General features: G+C 36.5%; 1 protein-coding gene across 7 annotated transcripts in view; it reads left to right on the plus strand.

The window, feature by feature from the left end:
* Positions 1 to 16,638, plus strand: part of PALS1 (protein associated with LIN7 1, MAGUK p55 family member) — a 102,668-nt gene that overhangs the window by 15,868 nt on the left and 70,162 nt on the right. For 6 of the 7 annotated variants that reach the window (XM_049706382.1, XM_049706385.1, XM_049706386.1 and 3 more), the window contains exon 2: positions 13,683 to 13,763. The exons of the other annotated variant lie outside the window; for it this stretch is intronic. The gene's annotated coding sequence lies outside the window, so the exon portion shown is untranslated. The remainder of the gene's footprint in view (positions 1 to 13,682; positions 13,764 to 16,638) is intronic. 7 annotated transcript variants of the gene reach the window in all.

Raw genomic sequence — 16,638 nt, forward strand, 5'->3', positions numbered from 1 at the left:
CAGGGCAGAAATAGAGACAGAGATGTAGAGAACAAACATATGGACACCAAGGGGGGAAAGTGGTGGTGGGGTGTGTGTGTGATGAATTGGGAGATTGGGATTGACATATATACACTAATATGTATAAGATGGGTAACTAATAAGAACCTGCTGTTTAAAAAAAAAAATAAAAATTAAGAAAAAAAGAATGATTAGCATACCACTTGGTGTATATTAAGCACTTCATAAATGTTTATCCATAGATAAGAGATAGGAAGAATACAAAACTGGTTTATGATGTTTACATGGAATAGCAATGAGCTGCATTATGTTTTAATAAATATATTTTGAATAAATTGTATGATTATCAATAATTTGATTAAGCAGTTTTATAGGAATTGTGTGAATTGGTTGTCATAGACTGAGTCAGTGATGAATAATTATAATTGTGTGTTGAGGTAGAGCTTTTTTCATCTCTGAAATAATAGTGAAAGTGAATGGGGGAAAACAATTTGTTGCTTTATTTATAAACAGCTTATGTATATAGTGAGATCAAGTTCTACTCAGCTTTATCAGTTTCTCTTATTGACTCTCAAGCATTATTCTAGGGTAATTTTTACTAGGTCATTTTTACTACACATGTTTAAAATAGGCTTAAAAAGTAACAGTTTGTAGAGTTTGAGTTTCATTAGGGAGATTTAAAATTTTATGTTTAGAAAGCATTTGTTTCATTTTACTCATGTCTGTGTGCTTGCATTAGTGTTTTGTTTACTTTTTTTCCTTTTGTGTAATGGAAGCCTTTCATATTTGTCTTGGGTCTTATATTCTTTCCCATTTATACAAGTTTTCTTAGAATGCTCTTCCTCTATAGGTAATTCCTATAGCATTTTCTGCAGTTGTAGTATAGCACTTACCAAATACCATTGCAGTTCTATAGGGGTTTTGTTTGTTTGCTTGTATACTTCCCTGTTTTCCATACTAGAATTTAAGTTCCTTAAGGATAAAGACTCTGCCTTAGCAGTCTTTTTCTTGCCAACGACTATCCCATGTTTTTGTACCAAATGGGTACTTACATTGTTGCACGAATGTGTAGTTTAGTAACTCTTCATAACTATAGTATTTCTGTACAGTAATCTTTAAGATTGACCTTTTGTTCTTATTTCTTGTTGCATAATATCCCCTTTATGTTTTCCTGCCTTCTAAGACTGTCTGGTCAAAATCAGATCATTACTCATACCCAGACATCAGTCAGCAATTCTATAGTACTAAAAGTTCAGTGGATTCTAAACTTGGTGACAGTTTTATGCTCATCAGTCTTCTTCATTCTCAAATTTTTTTTTTTTTTTTTTTTTTACGGTACGCGGGCCTCTCACTGTTGTGGCCTCTCCCGTTGCGGAGCACAGGCTCCGGACGCGCAGGCTCAGCGGCCATGGCTCACGGGCTCAGCCGCTCCGCGGCATGTGGGATCTTCCCGGACCGGGGCATGAACCCGCGTCCCCTGTATCGGCAGGCGGACTCTCAACCACTGCGCCACCAGGGAAGCCCGGTTCTAGAACTCTTGAAAGGACTTTGTTGCTTCTGCTAATTTTTATGTACTTTAAGAAGGTAGTTGTAATTTTAAAAGTTTCTATGTTTTTTTCTTTCAAAAAAGTGTTATCTGTGTGTTTTCTCTCCCAAATTATGAAAGTAATACTTTTGTTGTCAATATTTTTTAAGATATCCAAATTGTACAGAAGAGAGACCTGAGAGGTCTGTTATCCTTACTTTTCAGAGATAGTAAGTGAAAACAGTATTGCCTATATTCTTCCAGATTTTCTGTTAGTAATTTTATAAACGTATTTTTATGTGCATTTATAAAAATGGGATGATATATAAACACCATTTGGAAACCTGATTTATTCACTTGCCTTTGTTCCATGTTAGTTGATATAGGGCTTCATGCTCTAGTAACCACATTAAAAAATTTTTGAAAGAAACAGGTGACATTCCTTTTCTTTTCTTTTCTTTTTTTTTAGCTGCGCTGCATGGCTTGCAGGATCTCAGTTTCCTGACCAGGGATTGAGCCCAGGCCATAGCAGTGAAAGCCTGAAATCCTAACCATTAGACCACCAGGGGACTCCCTTAATAGTATATTCTATTTAACACAATGTCTAAAAAAATTACCATCTCTACATGTATTAAATACAAAAAATAATGAGATGTTTTACATTTATTTTTTCCCCCACACTGAGTCTTCAAAATATAGTGTGTATTTTATACTGATGGCACATCTCAATTAGAATGATAAACTTTCATTGGAAATACTTGATCTGTATTTAGAGTTTTTAAAATTTACAGTTGAAAAAGTAGAGTAACATATCCCAGTTTTTCCAAACATACTTTATAGGATAAATTTCTAGAAAAGGAATTGATAGTGGAGGTTTATTTAAAATTTTTGGTATATAGTTGCAAAATTGTCCTGTATTAACATTGTACTGATATATGTAAGAGTCAACAGTACATAATGTCTGTTTTCCTATATTGTTTCCAACACTGGACATGATTGGTCATTCACACAGACACACAAAAACCGTATACCAAAGTGAATATTTTTACGTATTTATGCTACTTTTTTTTCTTCCTACTTTAATTGGAAGAAAAGGGCCATTCTCACTATAAATATTTCCTTGGCAGAGCCAGAAGTCATGAGCAGCTGTGAGGAATTAAGGTAGGGAGCAGGGATGCAAAAGAATAACTCAAAGAGGATGTGATCTGCTCTAGTACCACGTAAATCATAGTCTTAACAAATTTACCTCATGTACTCTTTCTGAGGAAGCTATTGAAGGTCTCTCAAAAATAAGGGAGTAGATAAAGAGGAAAGAGGGGAGGAGAATTTATCAGGGTAAGGATGAACAAATGAAGATGACTTAGGGAATAAATTCAGACTGGAGCGTGTTTTTGTCAGATTCCATGCAGAAAACAGATGGCAAAATCAGCCTGAGTAATGGAAGACAGTTTAATCAATGGACCGTTCACAAAGGTGTGGGTTGGGTTAAGGGAGCTAACAAGGATGGTGAAGCACCCAGGGTTAGCAATAGCAGGCAGCCAGCTAAGCCTGGGCCTAAAAGGGCAAAGGTGGAAGTAATTATTGGCATTTACAAGAGCTACTGCTGTAAGAGAGCGGCCACTGGATGAGAACTGTGGCCTTAGAAGAACATACCGCCTACCAAACTACAGGAGGAAGTGAGGGGGATGAAGAACCCAACCACTCTCTCCTCCTTTCCAATGGGTATTTCCCCCCTGGCTGAACCCATGGGAAGCCAGAGGACAAGAGAACATGGGTAATACAGTCTGTAGAGGTCAGCCTTTTTGGATGTGGAGCTGATGGAGAACGATGGTGAGTGGATCTGGGCAGAAAGAAAATAGCCAGTTTAGAACTGGAGACTGGAGGGCTCCAGAAAGGATGTCACTAAAAAAAAATAATAGGGTACCTGATTTGCTTGAGTATGTACATTAAAACGTAAATTGAGGGCTTCCCTGGTGGCGCAGTGGTTGAGAGTCCGCCTGCCGATGCAGGAGACACGGGTTCGTGCCCAGGTCCGGGAAGATCCCACATGCCGCGGAGCGACTAGGCCTGTGAGCCATGGCCGCTGAGCCTGCGCGTCCAGAGCCTGTGCTCCGTGGCGGGAGAGGCCACAACAGTGAGAGGCCCGCGTACCGCAAAAAAAAAAAAAAAAAAAAGTAAATTGAATCATCTACCAGATAGTATGGAGATATATTAGTGACTTAACTAAAAAGTGGAATATAACTTATGGGGAGAGGGAAATGTATAAATAAATGCTACAGCAGAGGCATAGATTAAGTACCCTGGAAGGGTAGGGTTGGTTGTGGATGGGAACAGGCAGAATTAAGGAAGATTTCATAAGACATTTAATGGAAGAGGAAAATTTTAACAGATAAAGAATTGAACAAAAAGGACTTTTCCCCCAGGTATGAGAAAGAATAAGTCAAAGTTGCAGAGGAAAGAAATTGCAGGGCTTGTACTGGAAATGGCAAGTACAACTGACCCTTGAAAAACTCGGGGCTTAGGGGCAACCCCTGTGCCCAGTCAAAAATCTGAGTATAATTTATAGCCTGCCCTCCGTATCTGTGGATTCAGCCAACCTCAGATCATGTTATACTGTAGCATTTACTACTGAAAAAAATCTGCATGTAAGTGGATCTGTGCAATTCAAAGCCGTGTTGTTCAGGGTCACCTTTAGTTTGATATGGAAGACAGAGGAGGGAGAAATAAAGTGGGAAAAGTATTCTGGACTAAGTCAAGGGGAGCCATATTCCAGGCTAAGAAGTTTGAAATGTGCTCTACGGAGTAGTTGTTAAGTGCCAGAGTCAAACAGACTTCAGTTTGATGCTCAGCTATGCCATTGAGCTTTTGGCAATGGACAAGTTACTCATCTTTGCTAAATTACAAAATTGAGCAAGGAGATGGTTGTGAGGGTTAAATGAGATATTTCATACGAGGTGTTTAGCTCAGTGGATGAACGGTACCTAGTAAACCCTTGGTAAACAGTAGCTTAAGATAGGGGAAAGGCAACAGGAACTTTTGAAAAGGGATACTGTCATGATTGTACGTGTGCTTCAGGAAGGTTAATCTGGCAGTACTCCGTAAAATGTAAAATGATTGTCAGCTAGAGACACTGAGTTGGGGGTGACTATCAAGAAGTTCATAGAAAAACCCATGAAAGAAATAATGTGTATATGATTTAAGGTAGTAGTATGAGAAGAGAGAAGCTGAAGGAGGTATATGTGAGATATTATGGAAGGAGAATTGATGGGAGTTGGTATAATTAGTTATTAACATATTTAGGGGTATTAAGGTTATAATTTTCAGTACTTAAATTTGACCCCATGGGGATAGCTAATTTATCTAACAGGATCTGGTCTATTGTATTTTTATGGTATTCATTTTTCAAGCTATACATTAATATTTTATTATCAAAACACTTGTCAAGACAGGACATTTGGCTCACTATGGCAGGACATACTGAAATTGGAACAATCCAGAGTAGAGAATAACATTTTTAAAATGTTACTGAGCAGTTGGGACATTGGTAGCTTAGTTTCACTTTTCAAATAGGTTGGAAAATTCACTTGCATTTTCTACTGTTTCTCCACTTGACTACTTCTGCTGCTTGACTGAGTATTTAGAAACTGAGCAATAGATGTTATGCTGCCGCAATCTGGCACTATAGTAACTTTGTAGTCTCTTAACACATGTAACAGTGAAATTAATTACCAGATTAAACTTCATTTTATGAAGCACTCAGTTGAGGAGAAAAGATGAATTTTCTATAATCATATTGTAAAGGTAAAAGAATAATGTAATTATGTGATTTTTGAAAGGAAGCCTGTAGTCAGTATGGTATTGTCTTACAGAAATACAGCTAACTTAGCACTATGGAGCCACATAAAGTTTCACTCATCTGGGTTTTAGTTCCTATTCTAGTACTTCTAGCTCTGACTTAACTTGCAGTGCTTGCATATCTTCTGGAAAATGGGGCTATCTGACCTGCTTACCTTTCAGGGCACCTGTGGAGATCAAATGAGATAATGTGCTTGGATTACTGTGGAAACTGAAAAGCTTTACAAATGCAAGATGTGAATATGAAATCACTTACAAATTTTCATTTCTAGCCTTTGGTTCCCTGACTAGCAGTTAACAGCCTGACAGAATTCCCACTTTAAATGCAATACTTCTAAAATGGAATTTGTCATCTTTCTAATCCTCCCCCTCCTCTTTCTCTCACTTCCAGGAAGAGAAACTTTATTCTCTGAATTTTCCTATTTTAAGGTCCCATAATTTCTGCCAGGTTCAATTGTCATGCTCAGTATTTTAGAATTGTATTTGGTTCCTGGTCTCCAAAGCCTGTCAAATCATCCTTTGTCATCAGCATTGTTTGAAATTATCCCTTTTCCTTTCTTCTCCTATTTCCTTTATCCTCCCATGCATAAGTATTAAAACATTGTCTCTATTGGCTTCTCTACTTACATTTCCCCTAGTCAACTCTGGTTACAGTGTAGAGAAGATTTAACTTTCTAAAAAACCTTTTTTTGATTCTTTTAAAACTCAGAAACCCATAGTCTCCCATTGCTTGCAGGAGAAAATTCAAACAATTTAGCTTGCATTTAGAGTCAGTTCTGGCTTTATCTTCTATCTCTTACACTGGCTCTGTTCCTTATCAGAGACTGTTCTTGTTCTCCAACTAGGCCATATATATTGTTGATCGGTAGCATTATTACTGAAAAGCCATATTGCAAGTAATTTTATCCCACAAGTTTAAAAATCCGTTTCTAGTCAGTTTGAAAATGTTGTAAATTAACTTTTGTCTTAGTGCCTTTTTCAGAAGCTTTACTTAACCTTTTGGATGCATTTAATCTTTCATTACCAAGTTGTTGAAGGTGATAATGGGGCAGTTCAAGTAACCAACCATTTGATATCTTTGATACTGTTTGGCTTTTAACCAATTCCTACTATGAGTGTGTGGTCTTGAATATCTCCAAAGACCACCATATCTTCTATTTTGTGTTTGATATAAGCAAATGGAGAATTTTCCCACTGAATTGAAAAAAAAAACACAATACTTTTCTCTGCAGAATATTACATAATATATAGGGAGCTTATTATCATCTGGTTAGCAAAATGATTTCTTGTTCCTCCAACAGTTTTTTTTTAAACTTATTTATTTTATTTATATTTATTTTTGGCTGCGTTGGGTCTTCGTTGCTGTGCATGTGCTCTCTCTAGTTGCGGGGAGTGGGAGTTACTCTTCGTTGTGCTGCACGGGCTTCTCGTTGCTGTGGCTTCTCGTTGCAGAGCACGGGCTCTAGGCGCACGGGCTTCAGTAGTTGTGGCTTGCGGGCTCCAGAGTGCAGGCTCAGTAGTTGTGGCACACGGGCTTAGTTGCTCCACGGCATGTGGGATCTTCCCAGACCAGGGATCGAACCCGTGTCCCCTGCATTGGTAGGCAGATTCTTAGCCACTGTGCCACCAGGGAAGTCCCCTCCAATAGTTCTTAATATTGCAAGGTACTACTATAACAGGATACTATCCAGATTTGTAAAGGAACATGGTGAATGATTGTTCTTTAAGTAGTCCCATTGGTCCCTGGGAATAATTATGGCCAAAGCTAAGTTTTAGGCATAAAAAAGCAAGAGGAGGCTATTAGGCATCTGTATCTGCAAGTGTGATTTTCATAGAAGTTCATTGGTTAAAAGAGAGACTCTCTATGGACAAAGTGAAGGAAGGTTCAAACAGAATAATCAATAGAAGTTTTCTTTCTTTCCTCTTTGTATTGGTTAAGACTAGATAAAAGTAATGGCAGGAGTGAAGAGCTTCTATTCTGAAGTCATACAGACTTGGTATGAGTCTTGGCTCTGTCATTTAGATTTATGACCTTGGGAAGCAACTTAACCTCTTCATACTAGTTTTCCACATCTGTAGACTTGAGGATAACTTTGAGGAGTTGGAAGGATTGAATGTGAATAATACATGTGAAATTTTTGGCACCCTGCCTGGCAAGAAGTGCTACTGCTTCTACTTCTATTAATACTAACAGCTATCACCATCACTGCTACTCAAAACCATTTAAATAATCGTTCTACTTTTGGCCTCTGTAAAATACCACATAAGGATGTTGTAAGGATTATATGATACGAAGGACTTGAAACCATATACATAAAAGTGCACGTTACAGCTGTTGAATATTTATGTTGAGGTGCTCTTTGGGCAAAATACTTTGCTTCTTTAAATTTGTCTTCCCTTTTGTCATTGGGGATAACAGTAGTACTTAAACTTGTAGAACTGTTTGAGGATTAACTATATAAAGTTTGGTAGCCCAATGTTCAGGACACAGAGAGAATCAGTAAATAATACTAGCTTGACCATTAAATGTTTTGTCTAAACTCTTTTTTAGTCTTGTTTGGGCCGCTCTTAATGTAAATATCATTTTATATGCATGTTTAGTCTCTGGCCAGATGGTAATCATTTGATGCCGGTGTGGGGTCGGGGGGAATGTATCATATGCTGGAATATGTTATTGAAATTGTATTTGCTTTCCCACTCAGGTTCTGGTATGCAATACAGGGCAATTTATTTGGCACTAGTTTTTATTCCATTTACTCTGTTGCTATTCTGTTGGCGATCGTTACCTTGTTGAATTTCTAGATTTATTGATCTCTGCCACTTTGTCAAGTGACTTAAATTTTTCTGGACCTTACTTTATGATTTGTAAAGTAAGAGTAGTTCATGAGATTAAAGGTTTTATTATTTAAACATTTAAGTTAACAGAACTTTTATTCCTTGAACCTTAAAAAGAATGACAAAAATGAGCTTCTGCTCTTTCCATCCACTGCCAAGATGACTCTTGAAATAAATCCTTTCCTGAACATTTTGAAAAACACTAGATGATATTTAAGCATCTCTCAGCCGCAGTTTATTTGGAAACCAACAGTACTGTACTTGAAAAAGAGTTGAAACACAATCAGTGAAAATAATCTAACAATCAGTGAAAATAATCTAAGTGGTTATTAGCAAGGGAGCTTGACTGTTTAAAGTTTTGTCTTGGAAGTGTGAGAAGCTTATTGAAAATTATTGAATGAGCGAATGCCTCAATTTTGGGTTAGTGATTGCTTGGTTTAACTCAGAGTCTCTCAACTTTGGCATTACTGTCATATTTTGGACTGGATAATTCTTTGGGGGTGGGGATGCTATCCTGTGCATGTTTAGCAACATTTCTGGCCTCTGCTAAGTAGATGCCAGTAGCACCCCTCAACCCAGTCCTGACAATAAAAAATATGTCTAGACATTGTCAGAATTCTCCTGGTGGGGACAGGCGGAAGGCAGAATCACCCTTGATGGAGAGCCACTGGAATCCAAAAATGTTTTAAGAAGAGTCAAGGTGATATTTATAAATAAATGTTTGATAAACTGGTAAATGAATATTTTAGGATATAGATATTGAACAAATGATAAATGCAGCATTATTTTTCCAGCTAATTTTTCCATGTTGTCTTATTTTTAATTTTTGTCTTAAGGCAATCATATGGCCTAAAATTACAGGGTGAGAATAGGAACTTGAAAATTAATCTTTCTGTTGCAGATATGTTTTATATACAACTTTTGCCAGTTATGTTCAAAGCTGCTAAGTCTCTGAAAGTTTTCATCTGAGAAAGATGTGTCTTCTAAGCTATTGACCTGGCCTTATTGATATCCAGTTACATTGAGCAGGAATCATACCATTCTTTTTTTTTGTCTGTGAGAGCAGATGACTTATGTGGCTTTAAGTTATATGTTACCCCTACTTCCCTTTGAAATATTTACTCATTTGATTTCTACTTTGAGGATTTTTTTCAAATGAAGGAATTTTGCTTCCATTCTATACAAATTTATCTGACATACTACATTCTAAATATATAAATAGTTTTAAAGCTGTGAGTATAGCAGTGGCTTCTTTGGCATGCAGTTATATAAATAAAGGTACGTTTATCTGAAACCTAAACCATAAACTAAGTAGAATTTTAGAAATGCCATTATTATAGGACTTGTCAGAATGTTCCATTAAAAAATAAACCCAGGACATTTGCATTTGGTCTTTTTCTTAAGTTAAGGGGCTTGGTTTGTCAGTTGTATAAATCTGTTTTGCAGCTTAAAAAAATTTACATTGTTACCTATTGAATTCAGTTTACTTCAAATACATTATTTTTTATTTTAAAAATATTCTGTTTAGTTCTCCATAAGGAATAATTGAAAAAACTAGTTTTTCAATTAAATCTTTGGTGAGTTTATATATTTTTGCTTAAATTGTTGTCGCTAGTAATTTCTGAGCTACTACTTTTCATGACTAGCCCAAATACAGTTGACGCTTGAACAACATGGGTTTGAACTGTGCAGGTCCACATACAGGTGGATTTTTTTCAGTAGTAAATACTATAGTATTACAGGATTCATGGTTGGTTGAATCCATGAATGCAGAATTGCGGATATGGAGGAATCACCTATACGGAGAACTGCCTGTAGGTTATACATTTTCCATTGCACAGAGGGTTGGCGTCCCTATACCCGTGTTGTTCAAGGGTCAACTCTATTTGAGTTTTGACTTGTATTTACTTAGTTTTAGATATAGCTAAATTTCTTCTCTGTGAAGATGATGTGTGGGGCATTCATTGTTGGAAACTAAAATTTTTGCATTGAGTTAAACATTTATTGAGTAAATAGGTTTTTTTTATGTGATGTCAGTAAATGACTTGGTCTTCTTTTAAAATTGGTTTTGTTGAGATATAATTGACATGTAATAAGATGCAATTTTAAATGTGTAATTTAAAATCAGCTCAATAGGTGTAACTTACATTAAAATTTAATAATTTTAAGTGTTCAATTTGATGAATTTTGAAAACAACTTTATCGAGGTATAATTTACATTCCATAAAATTCACATGTTTTACAGGTACAGTTTGAGTTTCATTAAATTTACATCGTGTAGATGTCACTGAAATCTAGTTTCATTACACTTCCATCCCATAAAAAAATTCCCTTGTCTCCTTTTATAGCTAGTTTCTGCTCCCATCCACAGCTCCAGGAAACCACCAAACCGCTTTCTCTAACAGCACTAATTTTGCCTTTCCTAGAAATTTCATTACAAATGGAAATCATACAGTATGTACTCCTGTGTCTGGCATTATGTTTTTGAGGCCATCCATGTTGTTGCATATATCAGTAGTTCGTTCTTTTTTATTACTGAATAGTATTCTGTTTTTTTAATTTATCCATTCACCAGCTGAAGGACATTTGGATAGTGTCCAATTTTAAGCTATCATTATTAATAATGCTTCTATGAATATTCCGTATAAACCTTTGTGTTTTTTTACAACTAAAAATATGTATTTCTCATATGGAATCAGTGGGTTATATCATAAGTGTATGTTTAACTTTTTAAGAAACTGTCAAACTGACTACCGTTTCATGTTCTCACCTGTATTAGGGTTTCAGTTTCTCCACATCCTCTCCAAAGCTTAGTATTGTCAGTCTTTTAAATTTTAGCCATTTTACTGTGTTTATAATGGTATTTCATTGTGTTTTTTTAAACAGCTTTATTGAGTTATAATTCACATACCATGTACAATTCATCCATTTCAAGTGTACAATTCAGTAACTTTTAGTATATTCAGAACTGTGCGACCATTACCACAATCAATTTTAGTCTTTTCATCACCCCTCAAAAGAAACGTGTACCCCCCTTAGCCATAATCCCCCCACCCCACCCCACCAGCCGAAGGCAATCACTAATTTACTTTCTGTCTCTCTAGATTTGTCTATTCTGGATATTTCATAACTGGAATTATACAGTATGTGGTCCTTTGTGACTGGCTTCTTTCAATTCTGTTTTTAAAGTTCATCAATGTTGTAGCATGTAGCAGTACTTTCTTTTAATTGCCCAATAATATTTCATTTTGGATATACAACATTTTATTTATCGGTTGATGGACATTTGGATTTCTCCCCCCCACTTTTTATATTAATAATGCTGCTGTAAACATTTTTGTACAAGGTTTTTGTTTGGACATATATTTCATTTCTCTTGGTCGTATACCTAGGAGTGGAATTACTCTGTGTTTAGCCTTTTGAGGAATTGCCAGACTGTTTTACAGTGTGGCTGCACCATTTGACATTCCCAACAGAAGTGTATGAGAGTTTCAGTTTCTCCATCTCCTTATCAGCACTTGTCTTTTTGATTCTAGCCATCCTAGTGGGTGTTGTGGTGACTCATGGTTTTGATTTGCTTTTCTCTGATGGCTAATAATGTTAAATATCTTTTTATGCACCTATTTAATAAAGCCATTTGTATATTTTCTTTGGAGAACTGTCTATTCAGGTCCTCTTCCCACTTTAAAATCACACTATTTGTCTTTTTATTATAGTTGTAAGCGTTTGTTACATATTCTACACATAAGTCCCCCATCAGATAAATGATTTGCAAACATTTTCTCCCATTGTGTGCATTGCCTCTTCACTTTCTTGATGGTGTCATTTGAAGCACAAGGTTTTAAGTTTTGATCATGTCTAATTTATCTATTTTCCTTTTGTTGCTTGTGCTTTTGATGTCCTGTCTTAAGAAACCATTGCGTAATCAAAGGTCATGAAGATTTATTTATGCCTATGTTTTCTTCTAAGAGTTTTATAGAATTCTTATATGTGTGTTTTTGATTCATTTTGAGTTAATTTTTGTATATGGTGTGAGGTAAGAGTGCAACCTAATTTTTTTGCATGTGGATATCTGGATATCTAGTTGTCCTGGCACCATTTAAGAGACTGTTTTTTTCCCATTTAATTGTCTTGGCACCCTTGTTGATAATCAATTGCCTGTAAATGTTAGAGTTTATTTCTGGTCTCTTAATTCTATTCCACAGATTTCTGTCTATCCTTATGCCGGTATCTCATTGTGGTTTTAATTAGCATTTTCCCTAATGATTAATGGTGTTGAATATCTTTCCAAATGTTTATTTTTTGCCATTTGTACATCTTTGGTGGTCAAATTTCTTGCCTCTTTTTAGCAATTGTATTATTTGACTTTCTGAGTTATAAGAGTATTTATAGTGAATATAAGTATTTTGCAAATATTTCTCTTTTTATAGCTTGCCTTTTCATTTTCTTAACAGTATCTTTTAGTGGCATATTCTGGGGTGGCTATTCTGCCACTTTTTCAGTGGATCCTAAAAACCTTGTGGTATCAACAGATCTTTGCAACTGATTGGATAATAAGGCTTGAGGAAGATCTTAGATCTAGATAGTGCTATAATTAACAATAGTGGGAAGAAGTTCAGGTCAGTTTGGGATATATTGAAATTGAGATTCTGGTGACATCCAGAAAGTAAAAATGTACTTTCTGTTCCCTCAATCTGGAACCCTTTATTTCTGGATCTTCCCACAACTTGACTTTTTTTTTTTTTTAATCATTCAAGTCTCAGCTTAATTATCATCTCCTAAAATAGGCCTTCCCTGACCATCTTATCTAATGTTGCCCCTTCCAAACATCACTGTCTATTGTATAACCCTGTTTTACTTTCTTTATAATTCTTTCTCTGAATTCATCTTATTGTGTATTTGCTTTTTATTATCTTTTACCCTATCAGAATGTAATCTCCCATTAGGACAGGATCCTCTTCTATCTTGGTCTTCAATGTAGCATCAACATTCCCCCCTCTGAATTAACTGTGGTTCTTGTCTGTCAGATCCTTTTTGAATCTTTTTGGATCCTAAACTTCTCATTTTCTTGACTTTATGAAACTATTTATAAGGTTTAAAATGGATCCAGAAGTTGTAGTTAAAGAAAAAAACCAAAGACTGCATTTTTGTTTGAGCCTAACCTAGAGATAAAAAAAAAGTCATTAAAAATCATCTACAAAAGGGTCTTGTGCTTTTTTTAAAAGCTTTTAAACCAGTTATGTTTACCTCTTTCTTATCATTGACTTCAGGTAATTTATATTGATTTTAATTGATGTTCATTAGAGATGGGTGTGTGTACATTTTTATTGCTTTATACTGAGAAACCCTAGTCATCTGAAAACAGAATTGGATATCATATTGAATTAACTTTTCTCTGCCATTCCCTCCCTCTAAAAGACACTACAGACTTTTACACTTGATTAATTGTCTCTTTTCTGTTTTACAGAGTAAGAAAGTTAGTCTGAGTTCTGTGAAAAATCAGAGAAGAACTAAGGATAGTAGACAAGGACTTTCCAATTTGCATAATGTAAGTTCTTTTCACTATTCTTGGCCTGAATTTTGTGTTAGCTGACAAAGCTGTTTCTATGGAAACAAATAGTGCAACTTCTTAGAATGTCAGAGGAATGCTGATCACTTAAAATGAGACTTCCCAGCTGCTGGTCAAAGGGCATTACTCCTGGGAGAAGGGGAGGAAGGATGAATTGAAAAAAAAAAATCTAGAGTTCTAAATGCTAGTGTAGACCGACTGTGTTTTCATATGAAGTATATGTTTTACATATCCCTTTGCCTAAAAGTTAGGATACTGATTATATAGAATCTGGTCTTCCTGCTAACAGTTCATGTTTCCCAGCTCTCACACAAATGGTTTTGTTTCTTGGTGTGGAGTTTTCAGTGGGCCTATATCCCTATATCCCTATTTCAGGCCCCCCAGTCTCAATCATTTGTACTTATTGAAGCTTATTTAGCTTCTTTTTACCCCCTTCTTCTGTATTCAATTCACATAAGCAGAGCCCTTTCTCTCCACTAGTTCAAAGTTAACATTGAAATAGCTTTGGCCTACGAGCCTGAAAATTCATTTTCTTCTTTTGTGGAGTGTAAAGAGTTTTGCTTTGTTTTTAAAATTTTTTTTTTTTCCATGGGGGTGTGGGTATAATAAGCTGGGACTTTGATTAGGATTTGAAATGTGGGCCTTTGAGGCATTTTTTTTTTATTTATTTATTTTGCGGTACGCGGGCCTCTCACTGTTGTGGCCTCTCCCGTTGCGGAGCACAGGCTCCAGATGCGCAGGCTCAGCGGCCATGGCTTACGGGCCCAGCCGCTCTGCAGCATGTGGGATCTTCCCGGGCCAGGGCACGAACCCGTGTCCCCTGCATCGGCAGGCAGACTCTCAACCACTGCGCTGCCAGGGAAGCCCTGAGGCATTTTTAAAACAATTTATTTATAATTAGAGTATTGAGATGAGAATACGCTTAGGACCAGCAGCTTGTAACTACATTGTCTGCATAAGTCAGTCTTTCATTTACATATAAGGAGGTAATTCTCTAGTTCAGTTATTTACCAGCCTCCAAATTGTCAAACAAAGGACTGTAGGGTTTTTTTTCTCCCCCCCACCCCCCAGAGTGACAGAATAATTCCTTTGGACTGGTTCTCTTTCATTGTTTATTGTTATGTGATGACTACATAAATGAGCTAGAATATTCATGGTTTGCCTGTTTAAGAATTATAATGATCATTAATGCTAAAACTGTGGGACACAGCATAATGTTTCTTTGATTCTGGAAGAATCTGTCATGGACCTCATGAATTAACTTGTGAGCATTATGAAGTCTTTAGGAGTGTTGGTATGGTGAGATCATTATTTAACTGGGGTGATCTGGAAATATTTCTTAAAGGAATAGTGATTTGTGGTAGATCTTGAAAGCAGAAGATGAAGGGAGAAGCAGTTCTTATTTCTTAGTTCGTAAGACATTTGGGCAGGAAGAGAAAGATACAGGATAGGCAGGCACAAATGAGGAAGCTAACTTAGAAGGCTTGTACGGGAAAGTAGTAAAAGATACAGTTAGAAAGTTTGGATTTACCTTGTGAGTTTAGACTCTGTTCTCTAGGCAATATGAAAGCCATCAGATGTTCTGAACACAGGAGTAATTTGCTTATATGGTTAATTAGGCGTTTATCCCTTAACTAGTTATCAGGGCTATAGAGATCAATAAGACAGATCCTTGCTGATTAGATCATTTACCTGTATGACGTATAATCACCTTGAAATTGTGTCTAAAACTAAACCCGTAATGCCCTTTAATTAATCTCCCCTTCTATCGAATTCTCCATCTTAGTTAATGACATTGCTGTCCACCTTGTGACCCAAAGATAGTGGCCGTGAAGTCACACTGCCTGGGTTCATATTCTGAAGCCTCCAGTTTGCTTGGTCTTACACTAGGCAGTGTCACGGATCCAGAGATGGGTCGGCATGGTTCCTGACTTCCAAGCGTTTCTAGTCTGGGGCAGACAGACAGAGATACAAATAGCTGTAGTCGAGTTTGATCAGAGATGTGATAGGGATTGTGGGATTTCAGAGGAGGCACAAATCCAGTTTGGGAAATTATGGAAATCCAGAGGAGGATGTATTTGAGCTGAGACTTAAATGGAAAATAGGCAAGGATTAGATCCTAGGCAGCCTGGTTCTGGAGCCTGTACTCTTAAACATTGTGCGGTCTTGGGTAACTGGGTAGATATAGTGGCATTGATTAGAATTGAGAATGGAGGAAAAGGATCAAGGAGAATAGAGGGGATTAAAGGGAAATATGAGTTTAATTATGGACACATTAATTTCTAGATCTCTGTGAGACATTTTGGTAGATAAACTAATGGGCAGGGATCCTGTCTCTGTAGCCCCAGTACCTAGCCAGGGGTAAGTGCTCAACTAAATTTATGTTCAGATCACCCCTTTTTTCTAAATCTTTGATGGCTTTCTTACTGCCTTGAGATTAAGGACTTATATTTAAGACCTTTCATAAGTTGGACCCAGTCAAATTTTCTAGCCAGTATTCTCTTATACAAACTGACTGCTATAGTTCAACTAGCTTTGTTTGTACTTTTCCCATACCTTTAATTTTTTGTCTTTAGTTCATATGGCCTCTTTCTTTTTCCTTCATCCTGTCTTCAAGGCCTACTTCAATCCCCATTCCTCATTTATAAAACAGGCATATCTGGACCTACTTTTAGAGTTTTAGTGAGGATTAAATGAGTGAATACTATGTGAAGTGCTTGCAGTAGTGTCTGGCATAGAATTATGTGCTCAGTAAATGTTGTAGTTGTTGTTACTACTACTACTACTACTACTTCTTCTAGTGTTACTACTTCCTTCTCTCCTTTTTGCCCTGCTATATGAAATATAGACACCA

Source organism: Orcinus orca, chromosome 2 (genome assembly GCF_937001465.1).
Source record: "Orcinus orca chromosome 2, mOrcOrc1.1, whole genome shotgun sequence".
Classification (NCBI taxonomy): Eukaryota; Metazoa; Chordata; class Mammalia; order Artiodactyla; family Delphinidae; genus Orcinus; species Orcinus orca.